The 23934-nt window shown below is 35.0% G+C and overlaps 1 pseudogene; it reads right to left on the reverse strand.

The window, feature by feature from the left end:
* Window positions 1–9629, reverse strand: part of LOC132565612 (uncharacterized) — a 28282-nt pseudogene extending 18653 nt beyond the window's left edge.
* Between the last annotated feature and the right edge of the window lie 14305 nt (window positions 9630–23934).

Below are 23934 nucleotides of genomic sequence, written 5' to 3' on the forward strand. Positions count from 1 at the left end.
TATGGATCTAATTATGAAGTTGTATGTATTGGGAAATGTGTTGTTTGAATAAAATTTATCTTGAACATTAAAGATAGATTTTCTTCCAATTAGTTTCTTCATAACAGAGTCAAAATTACTTTACTAAAAAACAAACATCTAGCTAAACAAAAAAAAATATCAATTTCTGAATTTATCTGCCTGAGAAAGATGTTATAGTACATGTACAGTACAGGTATAGTATAGAAGTAAATGAACTACTGACAGCCATAATACCAAGTATATGTTACACACCTTTACATCTGTATACGTTAATTCCACACACATGCATTGACAACTTTGTATTTGGGGCAGACATAATGTGGATATATACCTGTCTACACACATTTAATCAAACTTGAAACACATGTTAGATAAAAACACACACCCTTGTATAGACAGTTAGTTCTGTGCTGAAATTCTAAATGCTAGCACACATTAATTGTAATAAGGCATCCATTACAGATGCATAGTGTATTAAACTGTATTAAATACACACACAGGTAAAACATTTGTAAAAAAACACAGGTAGGTAAAAACACACACAATGTAAGTAAATAACACCAGTACCAATGTTAACAGACTAATTTAAAGTTCATTCTTAAAACACAGCTGAACACTTTCAATAAACAATTAAATTAAATTTTGTTTGATTCCCATCCATATAGCTCAAAAAAAGCAACTCCTTAAGGTAATTTCTTCTACTTCCAATCTATTAAGGGAGGAAATTGCATTGTTTTGTAACCCACCTATCAAGGGCAATAACTTAATGTTTTGAGTTCCATGTAAAAAGGGCCATAACTCTTTGTTTTGAAAAGACATCAGTATTTATTCCGCCAATTAATCAAGGGCTATAAATCTTGTTAACCGTTTTGTGGCCATTAACATCAAGGGCCATAACTCTTGTTAACCATTTTGTGGCCATTAACATCAAGGGCCATAACTCTTGTTAACCGTTTTGTGGCCATTAACATCAAGGGCCATAACTCTTGTTAACCGTTTTGCGGCCATTAACATCAAGGGTCATATTTTGCATTGACCCTTCTCCCTCCATTGTTTAATCCCCACTTCAAATTGGTTCAATCCCTTTTGTCTCTTCGAAAAAGGTTTGACATTGAGTTTAACGACTCCCTTCTTCCCCCCGACCTCCCCCCACCCCATCCTCCTTTTCCCTTCGATCGTGTTTGACTGTGAGTGTTAGAAACAAACACATGCACTTACATGGTTTCTTACTTGCGTTAGGGTCTGGTATTCGACTCTCGACTGAAGCTGGTACCTTGTCTCCAATCACTTCAACACATTCGCTAGGGAAAAACCCCACCTGTGTAAAATTTCAAACATAGGCATACTATTAGATATACTACTGGATATATTTGTTAGTAACATTTCCACAGGCTTACCATGGTAAAACCTAATTTACATATTGATATATTTGTTAGTAACATTTCCACAGGCTTACCATGGTAAAACCTAATTTACATATTGATATATTTGTTAGTAACATTTCCACAGGCTTGGCTTACCATGGTAAAACCTAATTTACATATTGATATATTTGTTAGTAACATTTCCACAGGCTTACCATGGTAAAACCTAATTTACATATTGATATACTTGTTAGTAACATTTCCACAGGCTTACCATGGTAAAACCTAATTTACATATTGATATACTTGTTAGTAACATTTCCACTTTACCATGGTAAAACCTAATTTACATATTGATATATTTGTTAGTAACATTTAAAACCTAATTTACATATTGATATATTTGTTAGTAACATTTCCACAGGCTTACCATGGTAAAACCTAATTTACATATTGATATATTTGTTAGTAACATTTCCACAGGCTTACCATGGTAAAACCTAATTTACATATTGATATACTTGTTAGTAATGTAAATATTGATATATTTGTTAGTAACATTTCCACAGGCTTACCATGGTAAAACTAATTTACATATTGATATACTTGATAACATTTACAGGCTTACTGTAAAACCTAATTTACATATTGATATACTTGTTAGTAACATTTCCACAGGCTTACCATGGTAAAACCTAATTTACATATTGATATATTTGTTAGTAACATTTCCACAGGCTTACCATGGTAAAACCTAATTTACATATTGATATATTTGTTAGTAACATTTCCACAGGCTTACCATGGTAAAACCTAATTTACATATTGATATATTTGTGTCTCAATTGGTCCACAGGCTTTGTAAAACCTAATTTACATATTGATATAGTAACATTTTTTTTTTTACATATTGATATATTTACTCAGTAAAACCTAATTTACATGGTAAAACCTAATTTACATATTGATATACTTGTGTCTCAATTGGTTTGAAGATTTTTTTTTTAATTTACTCAGCATAAGTTAATATATATATACATACATTACAAAGAGAACCCTCAAATTTTACCTCAAACCCTCGCTTGCCTCGCCACCAGATTGTTTCCTCTTGTTGGGGCATATCAATCACAGAAACAATGTCTCCAACCTGTAACAAATAGCATTCAAACCAGTGATGTCATTTAGTCTGCCTAGAGATGTTATCTTCCGACAATACTATGTCTGATATTTAACAATCTCTTATTAGTCTGCCTAGAGATGTTATATTCTGACAATACCATGTCTGATATTTGACAATCTCTTATTAGTCTGCCTAGAGATGTTATATTCTGACAATACCATGTCTGATATTTAACAATCTCTTATTAGTCTGCCTAGAGATGTTATCTTCTGACAATACCATGTCTGATATTTGACAATCTCTTATTAGTCTGCCTAGAGATGTTATATTCTGACAATACCATGTCTGATATTTAAAAATCTCTTATTAGTCTGCCTAGAGATGTTATATTCTGACAATACCATGTCTGATATTTGACAATCTCTTATTAGTCTGCCTAGAGATGTTATCTTCTGACAATACCATGTCTGATATTTGACAATCTCTTATTAGTCTGCCTAGAGATGTTATCTTCTGACAATACCATGTCTGATATTTGACAATCTCTTATTAGTCTGCCTAGAGATGTTATCTTCTGACAATACCATGTCTGATATTTGACAATCTCTTATTAGTCTGCCTAGAGATGTTATCTTCTGACAATACCATGTCTGATATTTGACAATCTCTTATTAGTCCGCCTAGAGATGTTATCTTCTGACAATACCATGTCTGATATTTGACAATCTCTTATATTTTTGTATCATTTTCAAGATACCAGGTACATCTAATTAAACTTTAATCACCTGCTTCAACATTTCTTTTATTTCAATTTGAGCTTATGACCTTAAAAGGGATTTTTTATCATCAAATCATTAAAACATCAAGAAAAGCATCATTTGAAAAAATTAAAAAAGATTGATCAAACTTCTGAGAAAACTTTCACTTGGTAATTATGCGAAGATAAGATTAAAACCGCTTAAACTTGGTAGTATCTATCAAGAAACATTCTGTGGTGATATGGAGACATGAAAAATTAATACAAGGGTTGTCAGAGACTGGTTATGCTCCCTGATTGGGACAAAATGTAAGTATGAAAAATAACAAAGGTCAATAACTACTAAATTGTGTGATGGTTTTTGTGCATTGCACTTCTCCTTACTGTTTCTATCTATCTATGAAGTTTTATGTTGAAACCTCTTATAGTTTTCGTGTTATGCTTCGGACAAATTAATCCAATTTTCGTTCGGCAAAGATCATCAATGGAGACATGTTTACAAAACTAAATATCAACAGATTTATATAAAAAACAAAGCACAGAATGGATTTGAGTATTTTTTAAGATAAGTTAATTGAACTATATAAATATAAATATATTAAATATTCTCGGCACATATTTCGTGAAAGTTGCATATATTAGGGTTTTAAAACAATTTTTTGTTGGTATTCAATGATTTTTTAAAAAATATTTTATATTTTATTCTTCCTTCCTCTTCAGTACAAAAAACAGAGTTAAAATAGTGTATCAACAAACAATTATCATTTAAAGTCTATTGTACAACTCTGGATTACCTCGAGAGAGATTTCATCTGGAGCCTGGGCCGTGTAACGTTTAATGGCATGCGCAGCAGCGATAGCAGGAGTGTTAATCCCTGAGTCATCCATTGCCAGCAAGCGGTTCCCTCGATTGTCCAGCTGGATGAAAACAGTAACATTATTCTATAAGAGATTGAGGAGATATTGAGAAAAAAAATTATAATTTCTGAACATTGCTTAATATCAGAAAGAGACACCACCACCACAATATACTGTAATACCATTAATTTAGGAGGGAAATTTATTTTCATTCAATTCATTAATACTCTCCATGAATTCATTAAGTTAATGAACTGTCAAAACTTAATCCATGAAATCAACCATGCATGAAAAAGTATTTAATTTAAAAAAAAAAAAAAAAAATAAAAAAAACTAGAAAATGTCTGTAAGACATGAATGCCATAAATGGCAGGGGCATAAAAAGTCTCACGAAAATATATATAGTTTACAGTCTTTCTGAATGATTTAGCTAATCTTTTCCTTTCTATCAATAACTGATTATCAACTGATAATTATTTATTTATAAACGATGACAATCGATTATGAGTTCTGGAAGTCTACAGTTTGTTAATTAATCAGAAATAGATTTTCTATATCATCTTCAATAACTGATGTGAGAGTGACGATGACAATCGATTATGAGTTCTGGAAGTCTACAGTTTGTTAATTAATCAGAAATAGATTTTCTATATCATCTTCAATAACTGATGTGAGAGTGACGATGACAATCGATTATGAGTTCTGGAAGTCTACAGTTTGTTAATTAATCAGAAATAGATTTTCTATATCATCTTCAATAACTGATGTGAGAGTGACGATGACAATCGATTATGAGTTCTGGAAGTCTACAGCTTGTTAATTAATCAGAAATAGATTTTCTATATCATCTTCAATAACTGATGTGAGAGTCCGGATACTGATTTGGCATACCGTGCTTCAAAATGGCTGTATTGTATTATTTCAATTGTATGATCAAATTATTAGTGAATACAATAATGGTACGCGGTATAGGACAAAAACTTCAAATATCAACTTGCATTTTAAAACATATTTTTAGAAATATTTAAAGGGAGTTTTCAATTGCTTAATAGTGAATTGAACAACACAGATTAGATAAGTATCTGTTTAATTACACTTACCTCAAACCAGTTGAGTACTGAGCCACAGTTGATCATACTGCCTGCGATGCGAGAAAATCTCTGTAAATATTGGGACAACATCTCCTCCATTTCCTGAAACACAACCAGATCAGAGGTCAGGTGTCACATTTCACAAGGATCAAGATAAAATATTTGAAATAGAGAATACCAACTTTGGTAAGGACTTCACAATACCATAAACCATAAGGTGTTTTTTTCATCTTATACCCTGCTACAATCCTTTGATATCAAATCTACAGTTTTACAATATGTAGTACAAAGTAATAGGGAAGATAATTGGGTTATTACTTAAGATAATGAGGATGTATCGCTCATTTGAATTGGGTACACGGAATAAACATGATAAAATTTATAAGAGTTTTGTTTGGTTTATTGGTGTTTTACATCAACAGCTAGGCTCATTTAAGGACCTACCAGATTTTGGTTAGAAGACCTTACTATGTACTATAAGCTACAGTTTTCCAGATATTCAATAACTTGGTAATTTGTTTGAATGCTGGAATCCTGATATAGACAGACCTTGTAAGTTTTGGTGGTGTCTTCCTCCTGATTAAGATTCGGGAGGCGGCTGAACTTCCTGTCGTAAATACAGCGATGTAATTGTCGGTCGAGCATTTTAAAGTTTTTAAATGTTCTGCGAACACTCCAAGATTTGTCATTGGCCAGAGTTTTGATGAGAAATGTTCGTTCCATGATGTCGGTTTCTCCATGGTGATGGTTCTCCTGGTCATCGTTACAGAGTGACACCTGGTGGACAGATAATTAAAAGCTATTAATAAATTATTATTGGTGGATCAAATGAAAAAGCTAAAATTCTGTAATATATTGTAGACTTAGCTAAAACAGATTTTGTTTGTAATTAAACTTAGATGATTACATTTAAATTTCTGTTTATTATCAGTTAAACTGATGTTTACTGCTATAACATATAAAATATGAGAAGAATTTCCACTTTATTTAGAAATGTTTGTATGTCCCACATACATAATTACCTTCATGATAATGATAAAAAGTCAGCAGAATAACATTCCACTAATGGAATTTTCTCAGAGTGTTTTCTGGGAGTTCTGTAGGGCTGAATATGGGCCCCATTCTCAACAGGATTTACATTGCAGAATAACATTCCACTAATGGATTTTTCTCAGTGTTTTCTGGGAGTTCTGTAGGGCTGAATATGGGCCCCATTCTCAACAGGATTTACATTGCAGAATAACATTCCACTAATGGAATTTTCTCAGAGTGTTTTCTGGGAGTTCTGTAGGGCTGAATATGGGCCCCATTCTCAACAGGATTTACATTGCAGAGTAACATTCCACTAATGGAATTTTTCTCAGTGTTTTCTGGGAGTTCTGTAGGGCTGAATATGGGCCCCATTCTCAACAGGATTTACATTGCAGAGTAACATTCCACTAATGGAATTTTTCTCAAAGTGTTTTCTGGGAGTTCTGTAGGGCTGAATATGGGCCCCATTCTCAACAGGATTTACATTAAAATATCTAGTTCACTCTTTGAAATTTTTCTTGACAACTGTTGAAATCCAGATAAAAAGGCCCTTTCCCAAATGAATGAAAAAAGCCTTTTGTTATAATGAATCAAAAGACTGATTAAATGACAAAATCATTTGTAAATGTCATGGATTCTTGCCTGTCACTTACTAAATCTTTCCACCTACCTGTAACTTATGGAGCTCCACAAAGTCGTAGTGGAAGTGAGCACACTCCTGCAGCTTAGGGAACCGTGTGGAGCCATCTAGCATGCTAAAAATACCAGTACAGAACTTATAAATACGGGACAACAATAGAGAACATCAGCAATTTTCTATGGCCTTGAATCATTAAGTACCATAAAATTGTCTTATTCAGAAAAAAATTCCAGTTTCAACACAAATGTTGCTTTTTTCAATTGTCATGCCTTGAATTTACAAGAAATCTGTGTGTGTAATGCTTTGTTGCCTAATTTTTATGCCATAATATTTGTCTAGAGTATGGTGTTACTCAAAATTGACAATTTGGAGGATTGGACAGAGGATGTAATAACATAAATTACAGATTGACTGGTCCAAACGACTCGTGACTCCCGTAAGTGCTGGAAAGACTTATTGTTAATTCTACATCGTCAGAGAGCAGAGCGCTCTGGCTTCACACTGCAACTAGTGCTGGAAAGATTTATCGTGAATTCTACATCGTCAGAGAGCAGAGTGCTCTGGCTTCAATCTAGACACCAATATTAAGAGAGGATGTATATACCTCGACACACGTCTGATGCGGATGGTTGAGGTGGAGGCGGTACTGCTTCGCTGTGACCCCAGGCTGCTGTTGTCGGAACTGTCGTACATTTGTAGTACTCCACCATGTTGCTGTCAAAGACATTAGGCAAATAAACACTTAGTAAGATCTATGTACAACACATGTACAATTGGTATTGAAAACTTCAATCAAGCTTGGAACCAATTCACTACACTATATCATAATACCATATTATGGAGTTATGTCAGACAAAACAAAGTTAGTTTTCGCAGGATCTGTTACCACATGTCTGCTTTTCTTCTTCTTTCCAGGTGTATCCAAGTCATATCAAAGATTAATAAAAAAATTCAATAATAACACAAGACTCTATAGAAGAGTTAGTAAAGCTACAGAAAATTTTTAATAAATTACCTAGGACACAACCAGCAACATGTGTTAAGAATCTCTTCATGGATCTTATATCTCAAATTAATCAGTAAATCTGACTTTATCAAAATATGTAGTGTTACTACGAGCGTGTCTCATGACACAGCATAGCAATGTAGGACATTCCAATCAAAGATAAAATACAACTTCTACACTTAAAAACCATTCCTTCTGTACATAGATGTCTGTAATGGTGTCATACTTACCTTGGTATAAAATACTGGGTGTCTGTCCCCTCTGACCGTATGGTGGCTGTACTACAGACTTATTTACCTTAGTATAATACTGGGTGCCTGTCCCCTCTGACCATATGGTGGCTGTACTGGTGTCATATTTACCTTGGTATAATTCTGGGTGTCTGTCCCCTCTGACCGTATGGTGGCTGTACTACAGACTTATTTACCTTGGTATAATACTGGGTGCCTGTCCCCTCTGACCATATGGTGGCTGTACTGGTGTCATATTTACCTTGGTATAATTCTGGGTGTCTGTCCCCTCTGACCATATGTTGGCTGTACTACAGACATATTTACCTTGGTATAATACTGGGTGTCTGTCCCCTCTGACCACATGGTGGCTGTACTGATGTCATATTTACCTTGGTATAATACTGGGTGCCTGTCCCCTCTGACCATATGGTGGCTGTACTAGTGTCATATTTACCTTAGTATAATACTGGGTGCCTATCCCCTCTGACCATATGGTGGCTGTACTGGTGTCATATTTACCTTAGTATAACACTGGGTGCATGTCCCCTCTGACCATATGGTGGCTGTACTAGTGTCATATTTACCTTAGTATAATACTGGGTGCCTGTCCCCTCTGACCGTATGGTGGCTGTACTAGTGTCATATTTACCTTGGTATAATACTGGGTGCCTATCCCCTCTGACCATATGGTGGCTGTACTGATGTCATATTTACCTTGGTATAATACTGGGTGTCTGTCCCCTCTGACCACATGGTGGCTGTACTGATGTCATATTTACCTTGGTATAATACTGGGTGCCTGTCCCCTCTGACCATATGGTGGCTGTACTAGTGTCATATTTACCTTAGTATAATACTGGGTGCCTATCCCCTCTGACCATATGGTGGCTGTACTGGTGTCATATTTACCTTAGTATAACACTGGGTGCATGTCCCCTCTGACCATATGGTGGCTGTACTAGTGTCATATTTACCTTAGTATAATACTGGGTGCCTGTCCCCTCTGACCGTATGGTGGCTGTACTAGATTTTCTGTAGGGTTCATCTTCTTCATCTACCCTTACATTTCTGTGAACCAACAACAACAATGTTTACACATATAGGATCAAGACTTTCTCTACTGAAAATGTACTTGATGATTAAGTAACTGTGTGGTCAGTTATGTGGAAGCTGGTATACATGCTTACACCCAGGAAACCACAACATCTTGACTCTGTGGTGAAACAACCACATATTCAACAACACAGTGAGTTTGACTTTATATAACACAGGTTCCTGAGAATTAATAAAATAATATCAAAATTGCTCTGAACAGATTAATTGAAGAGAGTCTTCTGAAATTGATACTAGCAAATTTCATCTACATTGGCTGAATTAATTGGAATCAAAGAGTTCAAAGGTTGAAAATGTTGAATATGTATTAGGTGTCCTTATGTATTTGTGTTTATTAGATCAAATACCATCAGAGAACAAGACAATTAAAATCAAAACCTATTTCCTAAATCCATTCTATTTTGATCGTGTTTCATACTCTGTTTTGCTTTAACAGGATTAAGTATTATCACAACAGTCAGAGTCATAGGAGGTCAGATGTCAAGAGGGACACCAACAGTCAGGGTCAAATGAGGACAGATATAAAAAGGGACACCAACAGTCAGGGTCAAATGAGGAGATGTCAAGAGGGACACCAACAGTCAGGGTCAAATGAGGACAGATATAAAAAGGGACACCAACAGTCAGGGTCAAATGAGGAGATGTCAAGAGGGACACCAACAGTCAGGGTCAAATGAGGAGATGTCAAGAGGGACACCAACAGTCAGGGTCAAATGAGGAGATTTCAAGAGGGACACCAACAGTCAGGGTCATAGGAGGTCAGATGTCAAGAGGGACACCAACAGGCAGGGTCAAATGAAGAAAGATGTCAAGAGGGACACCAACAGTCAGTGTCATATGAGGACAGATGTCAAGAGGGACACCAACAGTCAGGGTCATAGGAGGTCAGATGTCAAGAACGACACAAACAGTCAGGGTCAAATGAAGAAAGATGTCAAGAGGGACACCAACAGTCAGGGTCATAGGAGGTCAGATGTCAAGAGGGACACCAACAGTCAGGGTCAAATGAAGAGATGTCAAGAGGGACACCAACAGGCAGGGTCAAATGAAGAAAGATGTCAAGAGGGACACCAACAGTCAGTGTCATATGAGGACAGATGTCAAGAGGGACACCAACAGTCAGGGTCATAGGAGGTCAGATGTCAAGAACGACACCAACAGTCAGGGTCAAATGAAGAAAGATGTCAAGTGGGACACCAACAGTCAGGGTCATAGGAGGTCAGATGTCAAGAGGGACACCAACAGTCAGGGTCACAGGAGGTCAGATGTCAAGAGGGACACCCAACAGTCAGGGTCATAGGAGGTCAGATGTCAAGAGGGACACCAACAGTCAGGGTCATAGGAGGTCAGATGTCAAGAGGGACACCAACAGTCAGGGTCATAGGAGGTCAGATGTCAAGAGGGACACCAACAGTCAGGGTCAAATTACAACAACAGAAAACAAGAGTGGAAAAATAAAGCGAAGAAAAAAAGAGAAAACAGTAAAGAAAGGAAATATCAAGATCCTTATTGTTACAATGGTGCAGTAGATCTAGCAATCTGGTCTTTTCAAAGTAGCCTTTTCCTAGGAATACCCCATAATTAGTTGCCTTTTATGGCATACAGTGAGATACAGTAGGTATCTTTCCCACTCCTGCACAGGCTTTGTTTCATACAGTCTCATGTTACAAATTATTACTATCAATGAAACAAAACTAAAGATTGAAATTACCATTAGTTACTGAAATATGTTAGATGCAAACTTAATAAAATCTTAGTAAACTTCAAAGACTCAGAGGAAGCAACATCAGTCAACTTCAGTTAGATATGAAACTCCAGCTATACAGTATACAGTAAAACATATCCATCATAACACTGAATATATGAGCAATATCTCTAATGGAACATCAGCCTGTGTATAATGGACCCTTCCTGGCCTGTCACAAGCTGGCACCCATTACAACCTGACAAATTATTATCTGGCAACTGTTTGACATAGGTTACTGTAAACCTAAAACACGATCACTGACCTTTAGAAATAAAACCAGCTAGCTGTTATAATTTAATAAAACAATTTCCCACCATCCACTGTCATGGTTCAAGTATAACTAGAATGAGCTATCCTTTCCTTCATATTTCACTAACATGTAAATGCCAGGTGCTTTTGGAATCCAATTTACAGCATAAATTGACTCCAAACTCTATGTGAAATACCTACAATATATTTTTGAATATTTTCATTACTATTTGTACCAAATATTTGTATATTATAATGAATAGGTTAAATGAAGAATTGATATTTTAGAATGTTTTCATTACTATTTTTACGAAATATTTGAATATTGTATTGATTTGGTTAAATGAAGAATTGGTATTTTAGAATGTTTTCATTACTGTTTGCACCAAGTGTTTGTATATTATATTTAATAGGTTAAATGAAGAATTGATATTTGGCCTGAAATATATCTAAATCAGATTTCGTTTTTGAAGTGCGTGAGGACAATAACTAATTAATGACTTTGCTAGAACACAGGTAGCGCTCCAGAATGGTGTGAGAAAATGTATCTGTATGAATGTATTTCTTTCTACCTTGATTAGAATATCAAGATATACAGGCACATTCCGGTCAGGAATAGTTTTATAGATTCTTTATATATATTATACTAAATATCCCCCATAGTAACACCACAAGAAGCACAATATTTATGGCTATAACCATTCTTAATCTGGTGATTTTTTTTTATTTTGTCTTGTTTAATCTACAAAATGTGGTATTTACCATGCAGTGGTAAGAAACCCACCTTAGATTCCATGATTTTTTAAAATTAGACTTTTGAAGAGCAATACTATGAAATCCTATATTTTCATGGAGCTCAAATTTCTTGCTTTTTCAAAGAATTATTATTTCGTTGACATTTATTTTGTAGGTAAAATATAGATTTAAGAATCAATTGAATTTGCAGTGAGTATATCATATAAACATTTCATATGCAATTAAAAGATTTTGTGTCTATAAAATGGGAAAGATTTATAAACATTTCAATGTTATCAAATATATTATGACAAAAAGGTAAAGAGCCGACATCAGTTCCAAGTACATATGTGGGTTGATCAGTGGAGATCTGTATATTGGGTATGGATACTGAAGGATATGCAGGCCAATGAAATTTAATATATTTAATACAAACAGTTTCTTTTACAAAATATCCATTCATCACCAGTTTGTGGAATACCAATTGTTCTTCCAAGTTTTGTCCCTTAGAGACATAACTATTGGACCAATAAATTACCAAATTACTGGTAAATATTTGTAATGTGGGTAACTTGTACAAGAGTCTGTTGACCTCTCACTAGAGGGTTTCGTCCTACAACTAATTATACAGCAACATCTAAAGATTTCAAACAGTCATTAAAACTATGCATAATGAATTACAATAGTTGAACATGATTTACTATGATACAAATGTTGCAAAGACATCAGCATTTTAAAGAAGAAATATAATTAGTATCTTCTTATGTAAAATATTAAATATCATTTATCAACATAATGTTTTTATATTTATGTAAATTACAAGTGTTTATTAACCTCAGTAACACAAAATTCAAGGTGATGTTCAAACCAATATCTCAAATGTCTAGCATATTAAACATTTTACTACCAATGAACTGTTACATCATGCTCAAGGTAAGACATTGTCTCATTATCTTTCTATTACATACTCTTCATGGACATTGCAAGCTAATAGGGGCTGCAGGTAAGGGAGACAATTCTGCTGTACTATGATGACTAATTAATCAAAAAAGGAAGGAAATTCATCTGCTGTGCATGTAAACAAATACCTTTTCTAAATTCTAGGATAAAAAAAAATCAACATTATATGTAAGGGAGATTACCGATTTCAAGCCAAGGGAAACAACTGTAAAATGCTGAGAGAAATAAGCCTGCCTAATAGGTACAGATATAGGAACAATTTTGTTTAAGGAGTAGAACAAGATTTCAGGGAAAATGAAATAATGCAATAAAGCAGGATCCCAAGCAAAAATGAAAAGAAAAAATCAATTTCTGACTTCAGCTGAGGCATTTAATGAGAAATGATATAAATATGAATGTTATCTATAAAAACAAACGCATCCATGATAGCTTCTGAAATCTTAATTCAAAATTTCCAGCATGTCAACCTTTTATCACACTTCTAAGTTCCACAAAGATTATGAGTTAAAATATCATGCAAATTAAACAAGTCTAGTAAGTGATCATGAGCTGAAACTGAAATATTTAGCCAAATTAGCTGTAGTTTATTTCATTTCAAGGTGATCAGAGGAATTCCCATGCATTTGTAAACAGATTAATGAACTGGAATGCTGAGTAATATAATTTTGTTACATTAAACTCGAGTACTGACTCTGGTAACTAAGTATGCAGGTACAAATCACAAGCAATAACACAAAAAACAGAACATAATTAATGTTTGTTTTGACTCTAAGATGGATTCTGAATATGAAATATATGCAGGTATTATGAGTAATGATATGCTGGCATAAAATATACCAATTTTCAGTAGACTGCACGTAATGATTTTCACACATGCAGTTTTTGGATTGTCTGAAAGCAAAAATGTAGCAAATTTGTCAGAAAAGAAAAAGTTAGGGTCATAATTAAAACTAATTAAAGAAATAATTCATTAAGTGATCAGGCTAATTTAGACTTGAACCAAAAGTAAAAGAAACAGGAAAAGTGCCAAGAAACTGAAATTTGGGTACAATATGGTATACCGGATAAGGATAGTTATATTGTAATGATTGGTAGACTATAGTCAATATATACCAGCAGGCGGGATCATCTACAAACAAAAATGTATATCTCAGCTCGTCCACGAGCTCTATATGGACAGGAACGCTATGGAGTTTTCATGCGGTTATTTGATTGGACACAATTTTTGGGGTATAGGTAACATGCCAAATGTCCATTATGCATCGGCATGGTTACCTCAGATCAATCAAGGTCATTCTCCTCGGCCGGATACATGGCCTCTTTCTGGGAATCTGCGGAGTGCCGTAGATATTTTGTACCTCAAAGGATTCCATCATAAATGATCAAGTGTCCCAGATCAGGGGTCATGTGTCCTGGGTCAGAGGTTAGTACACACATGTCTGCAGACAAAGGACAGGTAAGGTCAACAAGAGTGATCTCCCTTCTTTAAATGTTGATTTTTAAAGAAATATAGAAACTGGGTACTTCTAGCATTATTTTATAGAAAATGAAGGTGAAGAAACAGTCTGCACAAATTAAAGATTAAAAGCATTAATAATGGAAAGAAATCTGAAAGTAGAGAAAATTCTGTTTAAAAAATATTAGAAACCTACTAAAGTTGAACTTAAAATTTTTAATTAAAACCAATGCGATTCATATAGCACTTTGTAGTTATAATGTTACATCTGAAATAAGAAAATACTGATGATTGAAAACACATTTGCAAGAAACAAAAGTCCCCAAAATAAAAATTAAACTACATACTCATAGTGTTCACCACAATTCATTAGAGATGTATATATATTTCAAAACATTGGGCTATTTCCCACCAAATAAAGGCAAATAACAAGGCATTCCCTATACAAAGTATGTTAAAGTTCTCCATTATAATGTCACAAGTTAGTGTTTGTCATTTGTTGATTAAGCACCGATACACGTACACAATGTATTGCTGACACTAAAAAAATGGCTTTTCCTGAATACAACCAAATCTAAATGAGAAATGAGAATAATTTCATATCATATACAGGATAACTCAATCATACACAAAGCAATAAGTTTTAAAATACATTTTTTTTTTAATCATCAAAATTTGAAGATGTGAAAATATGTTGTTGTTTGGACCCACTTTTACACCATGTCCTAGTTTTATGTGAACAAACTTTGTCCATACACATAGAGTAACTTTGAAACCGACATATATACATCTCCATCAATTCTAAAGTCCAAAGACTATTGTTTATATGCTGAAGTACTGACCTCAGTGTTCCTAAGGATTTACAGCCACATAATGTATAGGCATTGGTAAAGTAAAGTAACCAGGAAGGATGTCTGGCTGATTCATCTCTCATCAAGTACCAGGCTGATCAGTGGTCTAACTTATACACACATGGCCATGTTTATCAGATATAGGGTTACCTCCCCTGATCCCACATTTGTATTATAATGAAGTGTTTATAGATCAGTGCTATATCAAACTAGGTCACTGTTTCAGAATCTTTGATTACATGAAAACCACTTTGTTACCTATGAAATATATCCTAATTTTGTCATATTCATGAATTTTTTTTATATTAAATGGGAATCTATTAAATATCTGTTCTCTATCTTTATCAATGTAAGATAACAATACCTGCCTTTACTTCTCGTCATTTATTTTGTATGGTCTGAAGTGTCATCTTGATGTATTCTAGGAATTATCCCTTTCAAATTTTTTTTCAACTACATGGTGATACGAAGATGATGAAAAACAAGGAGAAATATTACAGATATCCACAGTGTTACTGACCAAATCTCCTTTATACCAACACTCCTACAACATTGTAGTGGCTAACTATAGCAACACTATACTACTTGGTGAAAGAATACATGAAGTTTTTATCCTGCTATAAATCCAGTAAGATGGCATGTTACCTCTTGATTAATGTATTGAAACAGGCTTATTAAAGAATAATGAAAACCAGATTAGAACATGATAATTCAGATCTGTAACATGATGGTTCAAATCTGTAACATGATGGTTCAAATCTGTAACATGATGGTTCAAATCTGTAACATGATGGTTCAAATCTGTAACATGATGGTTCAAATCTGTAACATGATGGTTCAAATATGTTACATGATCGTTCAGATCTTTAACGTGATAGTTCAGATCTGGTACCCAATTTAGGTCAGAAATGAGATATAATAACTAAGAGTAAGTACCAAACATAAGACACAATTGCGAGCTTGTCACCGACATGACACAATCAGATCTAATATATAGCAGACCAGATCTTAGTTAACAATGAATTCATACCAGAACTTACCATAGCTGACCCAAAGATGGCACTTAGACTGTGAGATCAAGACTATAATAAAACCACACACAAGACTAGTGAACTGTTTGTTAAGTTGATCACACTTCCTGTAGAAACATCATATCCACACAAACAAAGGAAACATCATTAGCATACACAGTGTATTGGCCAATTGATTGATAATGTGTGGTTGTAAACAGAAAAATGAAAAAAATGGAAATTATCTGTACATATGATTATCAAAAAGAAGTATGGAAGCAGTCCTGATAATTGCATAAAAAAAGGATAATCCATCCAGTTACACCATATCTCTCCAGATTCTACTGGAGCGGATAAAACAACAGTCTTTGATATACCTTTGCTAACTTCTTAAATTCAAAGGTAAAAATACTTAAAAATTAAAATGTTATTATCAAACCTGATTTAAAAATCAATTTCTGTTCCCAGTTTATAGACGATTTCAATGTGATCTAAATTTAAATATTATAATTTCTGAAAAAGATATGGACTAAGCTTGATAGAATTCCAACTGATATACAAGGTCTGAATATAATTGTGTATAGCTGTACATGTGTATCAAGGAAGACATTTATCTGTCTCAGAAATATTAAGTACATATAAGGAAATATTCACACAACACTAGATACTATTACTACCATTAGGAAAGGAAAATTATAATCACAACGGAAATCCGTTAATGAGGTTGAATTGCAGAAATAGATACTCTAAGATGATATCAGGCTGTGTTTACTAACATGAAATAAGTCTTCATCAAATCTAGCCATGACTCTATATAACATAAATGTTATATGGATATAATCTCCATCTAAAAGCTTACATATTCTTTAAAACTACAGCAGCTCAATTTCTTTAAATATCAGTTATGTTGTACAATACCAGAACACGGTAAGAACCATATACAAGGATACTCATAATTAGTAGTTTACTCGGTATATACAGCTGTATAGTACCACTACATGGTGGGACTATGTACACACATAACACTAGTTTACTATGGTATATACAGCTGTACAGTACATGGTGGAACTATGTACACACATAACACTAGTTTACTGTGGTATATACAGCTGTACAGTACATGATGGGACTATGTACACACATAACACTAGTTTACTGGGGTATATACAGCTGTACAGTACATGGTGGGGGGAACTATGTACACACATCACAGAAGTTTACTGGGGTATATACAGCTGTACAGTCCATGGTGAGAACTATGTACACACATAACACTAGTTTACTGTGGTATATACAGCTGTACAGTACCAGTACATGGTGGGACTATGTACACACATAACACTAGTTTACTGGGGTATATACAGCTGTACAGTACATGGTGAGAACTATGTACACATATAACACTAGTTTACTGTGGTATGTACAGCTGTACAGTACATGGTGAGAACTATGTACACACATAACACTAGTTTACTGGGGTATATACAGCTGTACAGTACATGGTGAGAACTATGTACAAACATAACACAAGTTTACTGTGGTATATACAGCTGTACAGTACATGGTGAGAAATATGAACACAAATCACAGACTAGTTTACTGGGGTATATACAGCTATACAGTACATGGTGAGAACTATGTACACAAATAACACTAGTTTACTGGGGTATATACAGCTGTACAGTACATGGTGGGACTATGTACACACATAACACTAGTTTACTGGGGTATATAGCTGTACAGTCCATGGTACATGTACACACATAACACTAGTTTACTGTGGTATATACAGCTGTACAGTACATGGTGGGACTATGTACACACATAACACTAGTTTACTGTGGTATATACAGCTGTACAGTACATGGTGGGACTATGTACACACATAACACTAGTTTACTGTGGTATATACAGCTGTACAGTACATGGTGAGAACTATGTACACACATAACACTAGTTTACTGTGGTATATACAACTGTACAGTACCAGTACATGGTGGGACTATGTACACACATAACAATAGTTTACTGTGGTATATACAGCTGTACAGTACATGGTGAGAACTATGTACACAACTAACACTAGTTTACTGGGGTATATACAGCTGTACAGTACATGGTGAGAACTATGTACACACATAACACTAGTTTATTGTGGTATATACAGCTGTACAGTACATGGTGAGACCTAGGTACACACAAAACACTAGTTTACTGGGGTATATACAGCTATACAGTACATGGTGGGACTATACACACATAACACTAGTTTATTGAGGTATATACAGCTGTACAGTACATGGTGGGACTATGTACACACATAACACTAGTTAACTGGGGTATATACAGCTGTACAGTACATGGTGAGAACTATGTACACACATAACACTAGTTTACTTTGGTATATACAGCTGTACAGTACATGGTGGGACTATGTACACACATAACACTAGTTTACTGTGGTATATACAGCTGTACAGTACATGGTGAGAACTATGTACACACATCACAGAAGTTTACTGTGGTATATACAGCTGTACAGTACATGGTGAGAACTATGTACACACATAACACTAGTTTACTGTGGTATATACAGCTGTACAGTACATGGTGAGAACTATGTACACACATAACACTAGTTTACTGTGGTATATACAGCTGTACAGTACATGGTGAGAACTATGTACACACATAACACAAGTTTACTGTGGTATATACAGCTGTACAGTACATGGTGAGACTATGTACACACAAACCTACATAAGATACTAGTTTTCTGTGGTATAACATACATAGCTATACAAGTTTACTATTGGTTTTACACCTGTGGTGTATAAAATAACTGACTCTCTCAATCTGCACACATCTTGTGTATATTGGTACAGTGACATACTCACCGCATTCTCTTGTCAGCAACCATATGTACCACTAATAATCCCTTTACACTCAGTTATAAACACTTGTTAGTACAGGTAATAAAAAATCCATGACAACAGGTAATCAGTGATCCATGACAACAGGTAATCAATGATCCAACAGGTAAAAGTCAATTTCCAATCACTTCAGGGACTGGGAGTGGTCAGACTGATTAATCCACCAAATGGATCTTACCATCAAAGTTCGACAGGTTCAACACAGGTAACTGGTGGTCAATTAGCCAACAATTAGCCTGTCTTCAAGAAAACTTTATAAAAAAACTCAACACATGTATTTGCAGTGTAATCAGCAGTCAGATGTAATGTTTCATCCATCTTCAGTTCAACTTGACAAAACAATAAGCACACATATTGCTACGGAATCAGTGATCAGACTATTAATCCATATTCAAATAAAGCTTTGTTAATAATCCACATAGATAATTTCCTAATTTATGACAAAACCCCTACTTTGAAGTAAGACAATTACCTATGCAGGTGTGGCTTATAATCCATCTCCACCTGTTTTATGATGAATGATGTTAATTTTGTGTAATATGTGGTCATACATAATTAGTCATTTCCATGTCTATCAATGGTCAACACACTTAATAAGTTCTGTGAGTATTCATCACCCAGGTATAACCAGCCATTGACTAAGTCAGGACATCACAATAAGTGTTGTGTCCACCCTTTATATTTACTACAATGTATCGAAGTAGCAAGATGACAACTGCCTACAAAAGTTAAAACATACCGTACCTAACTGTAATCATGTTCTTCCATGATAAGTCTCAAATTCTGACATCAAATCAATATGGCCTGGCACTCTTCTTCTCAGGTAGATTTTTTTTAGAATAATTTAATTAAATATCTACTGCAGATTTCTGTTTTCAGCTGTCATAGTAATCTGTCAGTTTATCTGTAGATCTCTGTCCCTGATATATCACTAAGCCTGATTAATGGTGGTCACTGCATACACATCCTTCCACATCTGGATAACTTTCACTAATTACCAAACAGATCAGGTGTTTCCGACACTGATCATTGGTCCAGAGGTCCAAGTCTGATTCCAGCCAACATCAGTTCCTTTCTGGTCACTCACTGTTCAGTCAACCTTAAGCTTTCTCTCTGGCCACTATATAATAGCAGGGATCAGTGGTCACTCTAATCAAGCCAAGGTCAATCAAGCTCTCTTTCTGGTATACCAATAGGAGTTAATGGTCAGTCTAGCAGGTGTTCACTTTGTCTGGTCACCAATTGTACCAGATTGGTTACTTAGGAACATTATAAGTGAGTATACTGATTAGTATATCCCTGCAGTGAGAAGGAGATAAGGCAGACAAGTAGCCATAGGTCATCTCAGGTCTCAAACTGGTCACTCCAAAGAGATAAAAATGCACCCTTTGTTATACCATAATACACTAATGTATAACTTCTATACATAATTCTGCACTGGTCACTATTACATGTGAGGTTTACATGGAAATGGCAGTGTACATCAAAAGAGAAAACACTGGATATCTTCCTGTCATCCCAATCAATTGCACCAATCGTAGATGTTCACAACCACTCCTGGTCAGTTTTTTTCTGTATAAATTAGTCATATATATCACATCTTCACTAGAAGTACCTGTGGAGGTCATCTCAAGGAAAACACTTGTAATCTCTAGTAATTAGTGACGATAAGGCAGAAACCTTACAACAGGCTGCTATAAAACACTGTCCTATAGACAAACATTGGTTCTTACTGACCCTCACATTATGAGACCGGTCAGTTTCAGCGGTCAGTCTCCAGGAAGCATTTATACTCCAATCACTGGTGTTACACAGCACCAGTGGTGCAGGGGTAGTGTTATTATGGGGAATTCACCCAATAGTAATGAGCACAGCAGCCGCAACAGGAAGCTGCCTGTACTTAGAGTCCATGTGCTAACATTTATAAGAGGCCCCAGGAGGAGCCAAAAACTCCAGAGGCCAACATAGGGAATTACACAGAAGATTGTTTATGAAACAGTAATATGATCAGTTGAATCTTCTTTTTTTTTCATATTAAAACGATTTTTCAGAAGTTCGTATCAGTAGTCATCTGATATGATATTGCCTGGGACTGTCAAATGATAATTAAATACAGTATGTGCGTGCTCTGAAATACAAAGGGGGAACTAATTATATTTTCTCTCTTATGCATTTTAAACCTTGTAGTGTATTGCATGAAGGGTCGTTGTGAGTGAAGAGGGAGAAATTACCAGCTCCCTCTGTCTGTTTCCATGTGTTACGGGTTACTGGCCCTATATAGATACTCAGTTCAAGAGGGGACTATATTGTACTAGTTAATTACCTACACAGAGATATGACCCATCTGTCATTATCACTCGAGAATTAACTGGGTGGAGAACAAATACACTGGTAGGACAGATATGTAATCAACTGTTCATTGTTTAAAGTTCTCAAGAAATTTGATATAAAACAAGTTAAAATATTTCTACTGCTGATCAGAAATGAAGAACACACAGTACCGTTAGTGTATATTATCTACCGTGTGATAAAACGCTGAGGGCGCCAACACATTACATCTGACTCAAAGTCATGAGATGGGCTTACTGCATGACAACTATGTATTACTGTAGAAAAAAACTTTTATAATAATTAAAAATTCAAGTTCAATATAAGGGCACCAACACATTACCTATGACTCAAAATCATGAGATGGGCTTACTGTATATGAAAGCCATGTTGTATTGTAAAAATATTGTCAAATACAAAATCTGGGGGTACAACACATTACATTTGATTCAAAGTCTTGTGATGTTGCTTAGTACATGGCAACAATGAAGTACACGATGTAAAATTAACTTCTTCTGACTTAACAGTTTTACCAAAAGACGTTTTAATGAACATGTGTTTTGCAAAGACATCATGAAATCGACTCAATTTGTTTTATTTGCAATATATCTATTCATCAATGTTTTTTAGACCTCAGAAAAACTGAAAAAATAATCCAGGAAAACAATGATTTTTATATCATTTGTCGATATTTCAATGAGGAAGCACCTTTATGTATATGAGTGGGCTTATTACCAGACATGGGCTTGTTGCTGAATTGATAAGGCCATCTTTATAGGACTAAAAAATCTGAAGATATTGGTACAATACACATATTTATAAGTAGACCTTACACGCCATCCATACAAATCACTTTTTTCTGTCGTATAATTTGTAAATGCAGCAAAGAACTTCCAACTCTCATTTTTCCCCCTGTTTTATAACAATGCCTACTTCAGACATAAAACTTCAACTCTGAACTAAGTTTAAAGTGGCCTTTCAGAAATCCTGAGCCACACCCCCATACATGTCATCTTATATCCTCCCTTCCGTGTGTCAGCAATAAAGGACCAATACAACATAACCTTTGGTGTACAGATACAAACATGGTATGTAACATGTACCAAACACACTTTAAAATGTATATAAACCAACAGTATTCTACAGTATCACATAAAGATTGAAAAATTGTATTCACAGCTGTTAGTCTGCTGTATTCACTGAATTTATTAGATGTAATTTTAATCAAGACTCAAGAAAATAAATCTGAGGTTTAACGAATTACAACTTCCATACTACACACAGCACTTATAAATCCCTCACTCCAGGTACCAATACAAGAAACACCTGGATTTAATATAAATGTACCATCATCATTTTACTACATCACTCTCCTGCATCAGTGTCATAACACAATAAATGTTATTACTGACATGTCATTGATTGGCTATGAATACACAGGATTAAGGTGTGTCATGACAGTTTGCATTATCACACAAAAGGAAGAAACCGAGATCCATTGTGATGTTATAGACACAGGGACATGACGCTGCAAGGATAAGCCTTTATAATGTAACATCATTACTTTAAAGCAATGTTGTATCAAACCTTTGACCCTTTTGACATTTGACCCTTACGTTCCTGTATAAAGAAGTACATACCTTGACCGTCTCCGTGTCCACAATGACAACAGCCCTGCCCAGATCATCTTGTAGTGACCAATTGTGATGGTCACTGTCAGCTGACCAGTGGTAATCACACTAAAGCTGACCTATCATAATCAACAATGGATCTGGAAATGACCGCTTGGAAAGATAGGTTCTTTTCTGACTTATTCCTTCCTCTGCTTCATATTGTTAAAAACAGAACTTTGAAATAGTCTACAGACGATATCACAGTTTGTTGTAAAGAGTGGACAGTTTCAACAATTTCCAATTTACCTTGACATTCTAGTCAAGGTCACAAGTCTAGGTCACCTCTTCAATTTGTCTCTTCCTACATCTTCTTCAAGACTTATTTAAGTATTATCAGATTAGTCATAGTGAACATCCTGCATTGATAAAATCTCTGAAGCTAGAATTTCTATAAATTGGTTCAATTATCTTATACATCACAGTTGCAGTCAATACTGGTTACCATAGTGAGGGCCAGTCAGATGGTCAGTCTGGTGACCTTGATGTAAACATTTCCGGGTGTTGACCACCTGCCCCATGATCGGATAGTATTAGTGTGAACTGCTTGCTGTACACTACTTTCAGCTCCTGTATCAATAATTCACGTCCACTTTTGTCTCCTGAACAGTCCTGCTATGTAACACATTTCAACTTTTTTTTTTCACTACAGATGAGAAACAGTATCGACCAATAGCACACTATGTAGCCACAATTTGCGTACATATCCCTTGGGGATAAACCACTTTTCTGGTAAATCCTATCATATCTTCTGAGTCTAC

The sequence above is a fragment of the Ylistrum balloti genome, unplaced genomic scaffold (genome assembly GCF_031769215.1).
Source record: "Ylistrum balloti isolate Yb309-2 unplaced genomic scaffold, AGI_CSIRO_Ybal_v1 Utg369726, whole genome shotgun sequence".
Taxonomy (NCBI): Eukaryota; Metazoa; Mollusca; class Bivalvia; order Pectinida; family Pectinidae; genus Ylistrum; species Ylistrum balloti.